Below are 9,167 nucleotides of genomic sequence, written 5' to 3'. Positions count from 1 at the left end.
AAGAATTGGCAGGCACATCTCAGCCTCCATGCATGCTCCTGCTGCCAGCTGGATCATGACCTGGCTATGGAAAGAGCACACATGGCAGATACCAGTGAGAGGGCCACCACTGGGGACATAACTCTCCCCAGCATTTGGAGCTGGGGGAGAAGGGCCCAACTGGGGATATAGGGAAGGATGGAGCTGAGGGCCACCTTACTCCCCAGCTCCTCTAGAGGCTCAAGGGGGATGTATTCACCTTCCAGCCAGCACAAGCTCCCTCTCCACTGCCTTTTGTGCAGCAGCCTCTGAGGCAAGGAAAAAGATCCCCTTGCCATGAAAGTGGGAGGCTGCCATGATTTTGGGGGGCCCCACTACCTGAGCCAGGGGCTGCACTCAGGTCTCAAAGTGCAGGTTCTCATGCTTGGGCAGTTGGCACTTCACACCATGCCTGAGGGTGAGTGCCAGCAAGGGGGCCCTGCTGCCCAAGCTGGAAGGGCCGGCGGTGGAGGGTCCAGGCCCCCTGGCTTTGGGCCTCCCTGCAGTTGCCTGTGCATAGCTATGGTTCCCCCCTCAGGGGGCCAAACTGGTGGGGCCAGGGCTAGAGCCAGGGACAGGCTGAGTGGGTGTGCTGCCTGGTGTAGTGCACCTGATCCCCTCAGGTGCTGGTGGTCTAGGGTTTGGGGCAGGGCCCTTGCCCTTCCCACACTCAGCTGTGGAGGAGGATGAAGAGGAGGCCTTCCTACTGCCCTTGCCTTTGGTCCCTGATGATGGAAGAGGGGGCTTGGGAACCCCTCTGGCAGGGCCTGGCCAAGGGAGAACCCCTGGCCCTGTTGGCTTCTTACCAGAGTCCCACCTGCCCCTGCAGCAGAGGTTGAAGGCTTCTCCACCTCCAGAGGAGGTTTGTTGGATTCTACTTGCAGGGTGGAGGCTGCAGGGGCATGCATTCCCTTGGGGCCTTGGCTGGGATCCACCCCCATATTGGGGGCTGAAGGAACCTTGGTGGGGGCATCTGCCGCCACTGAAGGTTCCTGCCCTGTCATTGTTTCACATGAGAGCAGGGAAGACAATATACATAGATTCATAGACACTAGGGCTGGAAGGGACCATGGAAGATCATCGACTCCAGCCCCCTGCCTCAGGGACAGGAAGTCAGCAGGGATCATAGGATCCCAGCAAGATAAACATCCAAATGACTCTTGATGGTGTTCAAAGTAGGTGCGTGAACCACCTCCACTGGCAGTCTATTCCAAACATTGGGGGTTTGAACAGTAAAGAAGTTCTTCCTTATGTTCAGTCTGAAACAGTCATGGAGGAGTTTGTGACCATTTAAACTTGTCATCCCTTGGGGCCCTCTGGTGAACAGACAGTCCCCCAGATCCTGGTGAGCAACCCTTATAAACTTATAGGCAGTCACCAGATCACCCCTGAGCCTGCGCTTTTCCAGGCTGAAGAGTCCCATGGCTCTCAGCCTCTCACCATAAGGTCTGTTTTCCTGACCTCTGATCATGCACGTGGCTCTCCTCTGGACTCTCTCAAGCTTCTCAAAATCCTTTTTGAATTGTGGAGCCCAAAACTGGACGCAGTACTCCAGCTGTGGCCTCACCAAGGCCAAGTACAATGGGAGAATGACATTCTGGGATTTGCTTGAGAAGTATCTGTGGATGCAAACCAGAGTTTTGCTTGCTTTACTAGCTGTAGCATTACATTGAAAGGTCATGTTCATCTTGTGGTCAATCATGACCCCCAAGTCCTTTTTGTCTGTAGTGCTATCCAACATAGCACTGACAAGTCTATAAGGATGCTGAGGGTTCTTCTTCCCAAGGTGGAGAACCTTGCATTTTTCAGTGTTAAACACCATCAGGTTCTTGTCTGCCCATTTGCTGAGCCTGTCAAGGTCAGCCTGAATCACCCTCCTGTCCTCAGGTGTGGATGCTTTACCCCAAAGCATGGTGTCATCTAGCTTTGTGTTTCTTTTTAGCTTCACAGTGTTGTGTGCAGCAAGGGTGGTGGTAGTCTATTCACTTTCTGATTGTAACAGGGTGAAGAAGGAAACCCTGTTACTTGGTGACTGAGGGGGATCACAGAAAGGGCAATGGAATTCATTTACTAGAGGGGGGAAAAGGGGTTATAGAAACTGCAAGGTGTTACCTGCCAGCTCTGTGTTCTGGGGGAACCCTATCACAGTATGCAGCCTGCCTCACTCACAAAGAACTCACCCCTCCCACCTCTGCCTGAACAAGAACTGATTAGAAGAAGGACTTACAAAAGACAATGAAGATGCAGTGGGAGATGTACCTAAACCCCTCCAGACAAGAGTGATAGGACTGAAGCAATTCCGCTGGTCTCATTTACATTGGAGAGGAAACCAGATGGCAACTCATTTACATGGGAGATGGGACAGGAAAGCACTTTCATTAGTATTCAGAATGGAAAACATGGATTCCAAGGCAAGGAGTGCACTGAACTCTGGGACCAGAGAAGCACAGCATGATGGGGAAAGCCCTGCTCCAAATGCTAATCAACCCGCATCTGCACACTCAGCTCAGCATTTATCAGACCAATTCTGGTAATGACTCCTTTATTGGTATCCAAAACACTGATTCTGCCTGTCTGTATTGTGAGCTCCCTCAAATTAATGCCATCCATAGCCAGTAGGCATGTGCAAAGAGGCTAGTATTCACTTCGGATTTGGATTCAACCCATTTGGGGGACAGTGATTTGATTCAGTGATTCGAATCACTGTCCTGAGTCAATTCAGCTGAATCTGATTCAGAGATTTGGCTACCGCCAAATCAGGCAAGTCTCTGAATCACACAGGCCTCATCCCCCGCTCACTCTCCCAGCCAGGGTAATGGCTGCCCTGCTCGCCCCAGTTCCTGGCTGTTTGGGGGGAAAAAAAAGGCCCCACTCACTGGCTGCTGGCTGGGGGGGGAGGGGGAATCCCTGCTTCCCCCCCAACTGTCCCACACTGCATGGAGGGCTCTGCTATGAGCAGCCTGACCCTCTACTGCTCTGTCCCCCCCGCCCCAGCTCCAGCCCTTTAAGAAAAACAAAACAAAACAGCCCCGAACTCACTGGTTCCTGCCTAGCAGAGGCATGATCCCCACTGCCCCCCACAGTCCCACACTGTGTGTGGGTCTCTGTATGATCCCCCAGAAACTCCAAGGCTGCTGCTGGGTTTTTTTTGTTTTTTTTCTTAACAAGCTGGAGCTAGGACAGGCAGAGCAGCCATTAGTTGGCTGGGAGAGCGAGGCAGGGTCAGAGGCTTGTGACAGAGCCTCCCACACAGCATGGGGCAGTGGGGATTGCCCCCTGACTAGGCAGCACCTGGTCAGTAGGGGCTTTTTTTTTAAAGCACCAGGAGCTGGGCCGGGCAGTGCAGCCATGGTGGGGCTGAGGGAAAAGATGAGGGTTGGGGGGCTGGGAGAGCAGGCAGGGTATGGGACCTGGCAGGGGTCCCCTCCCTGCTCCTCCAGCCTCCCTTTCTGCCACCCTCTATTTTTCAGCTCTGAGTCTGAATCCAGCTCTCTGCTGCAGTGGGAGGAAACTGCCTGAATCACTGAAGCTCTCCAAATTTTTTCTGAAATGATTCAGAGAGCTTCAAATTGATTTGGACCTTTTAATTAGTCCCCTGATTCAATCCAGATTCAGAGATTTGGCCACCAAATCAGGCCAAATTTACTCTGAATTGAATCAGCATCAGCTTTGCACAACTGTAATACCCAGGAGTGATCAGTTCCTATTATCCAGCACATGAGCCATTGTTTACCCATAAACAAATCTAGTGTTTTCCCCTAAGCCAGTGTTATTTCTTTACAAAAACCCCTAACCAAGCTCAAGTTTCTGTCCTGGGGCTTGGATCCAAAAGATGCACCAGTTTTACTCCTTTTCTGCCTGGAATACCTTCACTAATCATGCTGAGGGCTCTGCCTGTCCACAAGCTCCAACAAACACCTGGGAACCTTGACTGGTTCAACCTGATTGAGTGGTGAGATCCCCAGCTCTTTCTCTCTTTGACTCCAGGGACCTGACTTTTATTCTATTACTCCAGGCACAGTTTTCTAAACCTGATTTTTGCTGATGAAAATTGAGCTAGTCTTCCCCAAAAGACCTAATTGAAACTATGTAATATTGTAACTGTTTTATTTGTCTCTCTTGTGTGGATATTCATACTGGCATCCTCATAAGTTCATATACCTGGCAATACCTAACTTTTATGGTTAAGCTGCTTGCCATATTCTCTCTCTGAACCTCATTTACTCTTCCTTCCCCTTGACCTCCCCATTTGCTTTGCAGCAATGCTTCTTTTACCTAAAGATCCCTGTAATGCCCAACAACTATGGCGTGGTCTGCTCATCAAGGGAGTTACTACTAGAACCATTATGACAAGAGATTGGGATGTGCTGAGTTTTGAGGTACATGAGGGTATCAGCTGAAAGTGCTGATTGGACCCAGCCTGCTCATACATACCCAGTTAGTGCACGTGTATGTGTGTTTAACTGCATTTATTACTGTCCTGCTGAAATAAGGGATGAAATGAGTTCAAGGCATATGAGGGTGTCAGCTTGTCAATGCTGAATAACCCGGCCTGAGTCAGATGTGCTCTGTTAACCCATGTCCTTGTGTCACTGCATTTTATTGTTGCCATTATGAAGTGTGTTCAAGGCCTATGAGGGTGTTAGCCTGTCAATGCTGAATAACCTGGCCCAGCTAAGGCATGCCCTGTTAATCTGTGGGTGTATGTGCATACATGTGTTTTATTGATTTTGTGGTTGGAGGAACCCAGCCCCATTGAAACTGAGTACTGCAGGATAGCTCCACTGGGGGTAAGGACTTGCAGATGGGAGAGGTACAGCTCCATATAGAAATACACAACCAACATATTGCTAGAATTACAGAGACCCCAGAAATGTGTCCCTACTAAATAAGCGCACCCCCAAGTGATGGGCATATCTGGTAACAAAGGTTGATAGTCAACTCAACCCAGCTGACAAACAGCAGCACACCAGGAGAAAGTAAAGAATATTAAAACAAATGCTCCTGCTGATCACGTTAAAAACAGGCACCCAGAGAAGGAGCTTTGGCCCAGGGCATCGGCAGAGAGGAGAAGAGCACAAGAGGATGACTAGATGAGGCAGGACCATGTAAGCTCCAGGGAATCACGTAACCCCTGCTGACTGGTGAGAAGCAGGGATACTCACCAGGAGGTCAGAGGCAGTGAGGACTGCTGAAGATGGTCCCAGGGAACCTACAAGGAGAAATTTGGAAAGAAATTAGAAGCATTAATAGGCATAAGAGAACACAGGCAACCTACTGGGATGGTGAAGGAACCTTTGCTTAGCTAGAGGTTTGGAAGGTCAGTTCATTAACACTTGTCACCATTACTCAATAAAAAATTATTCTGTTAACATCTACCTGGGTGGCCAATGATTGTGTACCTCACTTAGGGAATAATTCTTATTTTTTCTCCCATCCAAGTCATGGCAGGAGAGCTCTGAGGGAGTCCTATTTTCCCTCCCACACTGATTATCTAAGTGTCCTAATACCAATGTTCTCTGGCTTCTGAGCTGAGTTTCCTAGCCACTGAACTCTTAAGGCAGGAAGTCTTGTTCTTCCTCTCCCCATCCCTCTTCTATTTTTGTGTCTAAGTCTGGTAGTTGTGGGTTTTGGTCACCTACATTTTGAACCTCTAAAGGCACTACATGGGTGTTCATATGGGGCATGCCTGCCTATGGACATGGCCAGTGGACAATCTATTGCACATACCCAGTTTGCATGTACTCAGGTGTCTACATGTATAGGCTACATCCCAACCTTTTTCACCCCACAGCACACTTACCTAAATAGAAAAGCACAGCAGCACACTGGACACGGAGTGCATGGGGTGGGGCATGGCCAGCTGGGTACCAATGGGGAGGGGTGGCATGCAGCCAGCTAGATGGCATTTTGGGTTGGAGCCATGACCCCTGCCTGGCTGGAGCCACACTCCTCATCTGTCTATGTCTGCAGCTGCAGCAGCAGGTGGGTGGTGTGGCTCCAGCACAAAATGCCATCGCATACCTGGATGTGCCTGATGGCACACCAGCTGGGAAACACTGGGTTACAAGATCAGGAATAGAAATTCTACCTGGGGCATAAATGGCATTTTTTATACTTAGACAATCAGAAATGCCAAGCAGATAACCACATCTGGATACTTACATGACCAGAAAGGGAATAGAATGCCATTCCAAGTGATTATGATACTATGTAACTGGGACTAATAAAGCTGACCCACTGTCCTCAAATGAAAAGCATGGTGTAACAGGCAGCCAGAGGCTCCTGTTACTTTAAAAGAGAAACTGAAGCAAGAATGTCTGGGTTCCTGAGACATTCTTTGAGCTCTGTAATATCAGGGAAACTTCTGCCAGCCTGTGATGTCAAGAGTGAAAGGTGTGGGCCAGGTCAGGGACACCAGAGACTCAGAGAGGGCCAGTGACTGGGGAGAAGGTTCGTCTGGTGGCATGGTGAATCATAGGGGCTTTGAGTGTTTTATTTAAAGGATTTTACTTGCATTGTTTGTTTTAGTCTTATCAGAGGACTCAACTGTGGCTGTAGCAGTGGTTAGGAGGCTGAAGAGGGGTGCCTGAGAGGCCCTCAGGCTTTTGAGCCCTGAAAAGTGCAGTGACAAGAGACTGGGCTAAAATTGAGAGTGTTAAAAGCTTAGCTGGTGCATCTAGAGCCTGAGAAGGTTGAAGCCAGGAAGCTTCCAGAGGCCTAGAGTGGGCTGAGGCTAAGAGGGTGTAGCAAGTTGGTGTCTCGGGGTGCCTGTGATGCCTCCTGGTGGCTCTACAACCATGCCCCATTCTGCCTCTAGGGTTCCTTCCCTTCTTTCTTGCTCACCATGCCTTGATGTAACTATAGGATTAAAAGGGACCCTTTCTTCTTCATGGACCCTGACCATGGGTCTTAGCTGGACTGAGGCTCATTCTAATCCCCACTGGTGTTCCCCTGCACCCCATTGGTCTTGAATACACCCTCAAGCTCAGTGGGTTCTCTTGACCTGACTGTGCTTTCGCAAGGCACCTATAGCTTTAGGGGCTAATAGTGTGGCTCTGTTTCTCCCCTACACCACACCCCAAGCCATGTAGTGTCATTGCTCCAAGAGTCTCTTCTGTTGAGGTTTTGGCTTTCTCAGCTTCTAACCCTTTCTTCTAGCTGGGACATCCTGTCTAGGCCCAATATATTGGATCTGGTTCTGAGGCATCAGCTCTAGTCTTGACCTCTTGAGTGCCAGGCCCTTGTCTTCCCCCTCTTGAGCCCCTGTCTTCACCCGTTGGCCTTGCCCTAGGCTCTGAGGCCCCTCACTCTGCCTGGCTCTGGTGGTTTGGTCTTGAGCCTGCCCCTGGCAGGGTTCAAGGTGATTGCATGCCCCTAGGACACTAATGGGACCCCCCAAATACCATCTCTCACAGTCCCAAATCAATGGGGCAAACTGTAACCAAACAGTAAGCCCTTAGGCTGTAACATAAATCCTTTAATCCAGATCCACCAAAATCAACAAAAAGGGGAAGCAGATCTCTTCCCCCTGTAAAAGGGAAAATTTTCCCTTACCTCTTGTGCCAGGATAAGCTTCGAGTTCCTGGTTATATTGCTGTGAGCTCCCAGAGCCACACTTGGGATCCAAGGCAATGCAACAGTCCATCTATTTTTTCCTTGTAGCATTTCTGGAGCTCCTACCCTTGTAGCTTTCAGGACTAGATTATCTTGGTAGCTCAGGCTCTGGGCTTATATGCCTCTCAACCTATAGGAGCTGTGCCCTGGCTGGGCTTCCTCTCTGAGCTGCTTCTCTCTTAAAGTAACAGAGGGTCTCAGGCTCTCTGTTACAGAGGGACAGAGCCTGAGCCCCAGAAGTGACAGACTGTGACTGAGATGGCCTGGGTCTGGGCCTGAGCCTCAGCCCTGAGACAGTGAGGGAGACAGGTGCAGGCTGAAGCTGAGAAGCTGGACCAGAGTAAGTGGGCCCAGGCTACAGCCAGAGTAGCTAGCAGGTTAAGGCCAAGAAGGATGAAACCTATACAGGAAGGCTGATGTTTACAGTGATACCTGCGAGGCATGGGCATGGCTATAGGGAAGGCTAGAGATAATGATTAAAGCCCTTAAAGTTTTATTAAAACCACTAGGGAAATGAACTGTGATCCCAGAGTTTTAGTAGTGCCAGTAGGGCATGGGCAGTTCTGCCTGGGCATGTTCGCAGCTCACAGGGAACAGGTGATGTTCCTTTACTGGATGGAGGCCCCAGAGACCAGAGTCTGGTTGAGTCATTTAGAGGGGTTTGGGGTAGGGGGTGCGTTCTAATTAGAGTGGCTCTTGGGAGCTTCTCTAATTAAACCAACAGAGCATCTCATGTATTCAGTGTCTTGTACTTCAAAATGGCAGTGGGATCCTTTAACTAAAGTTTGTTTGATGAATTTTAGTTAAAGTGCCTCCGCCACCATTTGGAAATGTAGGGACAATGAATACACATGATGCTGAGGCTGCTAGACCATTCTAATTAAAATGTTCCAGCAGACTCAATTAGTCTGCTGGAGTGATTAATCAAGTCTGCTCTGATGTGTTCTAATTGGACCACATAGGAGCAGGCATCAGATATATGTATAGGTGCATTTATGCACCAGGAAGATCACTTCAGGACAGGGGTGGGGGGAGGCCTCCCAGTCAAAATAGAAAGAATATCAAGGCATGGCAGACAAGACAGAAAAGAGGGGATATATGGAGGAATGGAGTACAGGCAGTCTCTGGGTAGCCCGCCGGTGGCATGATGCTGCTCCCAGGGCCTCTTCTGTCACACATGAGAATGAATGAAATCTTCCTTTCTGGAAAACAGGTGTATATGTATATGAAAGATGTATATGAGAGATGCTGATCACAAAAGGAACAGAAATGTATAAACACACCTTTTTTCTCCTTCCTCTTATCCAAAAAACTCCAGCTGTTTCACATTCTACTGTTCACATATAGCCAAATAATTTGCTTTTCGCAGGACAGAAAAGAAAATGATTTTAACAAGAACACTTCATAGTCCCCTAAGTTTACTGCTTATTGAATATTTCCCAGGAAATCTTCATTGGTGCTACATAGTTTCATAGTTTTATAGTTTCATAGTTTCTAGGGTCGGAAGGGACCTGAGCAGATCATCTAGTCCG

Source organism: Crocodylus porosus, unplaced genomic scaffold (genome assembly GCF_001723895.1).
Source record: "Crocodylus porosus isolate Cpor-Errol unplaced genomic scaffold, CroPor_comp1, whole genome shotgun sequence".
Taxonomy (NCBI): domain Eukaryota; kingdom Metazoa; phylum Chordata; order Crocodylia; family Crocodylidae; genus Crocodylus; species Crocodylus porosus.
The sequence above is the reverse complement of the archived record's forward strand: the minus strand, read 5'-3'. Positions refer to the sequence as shown.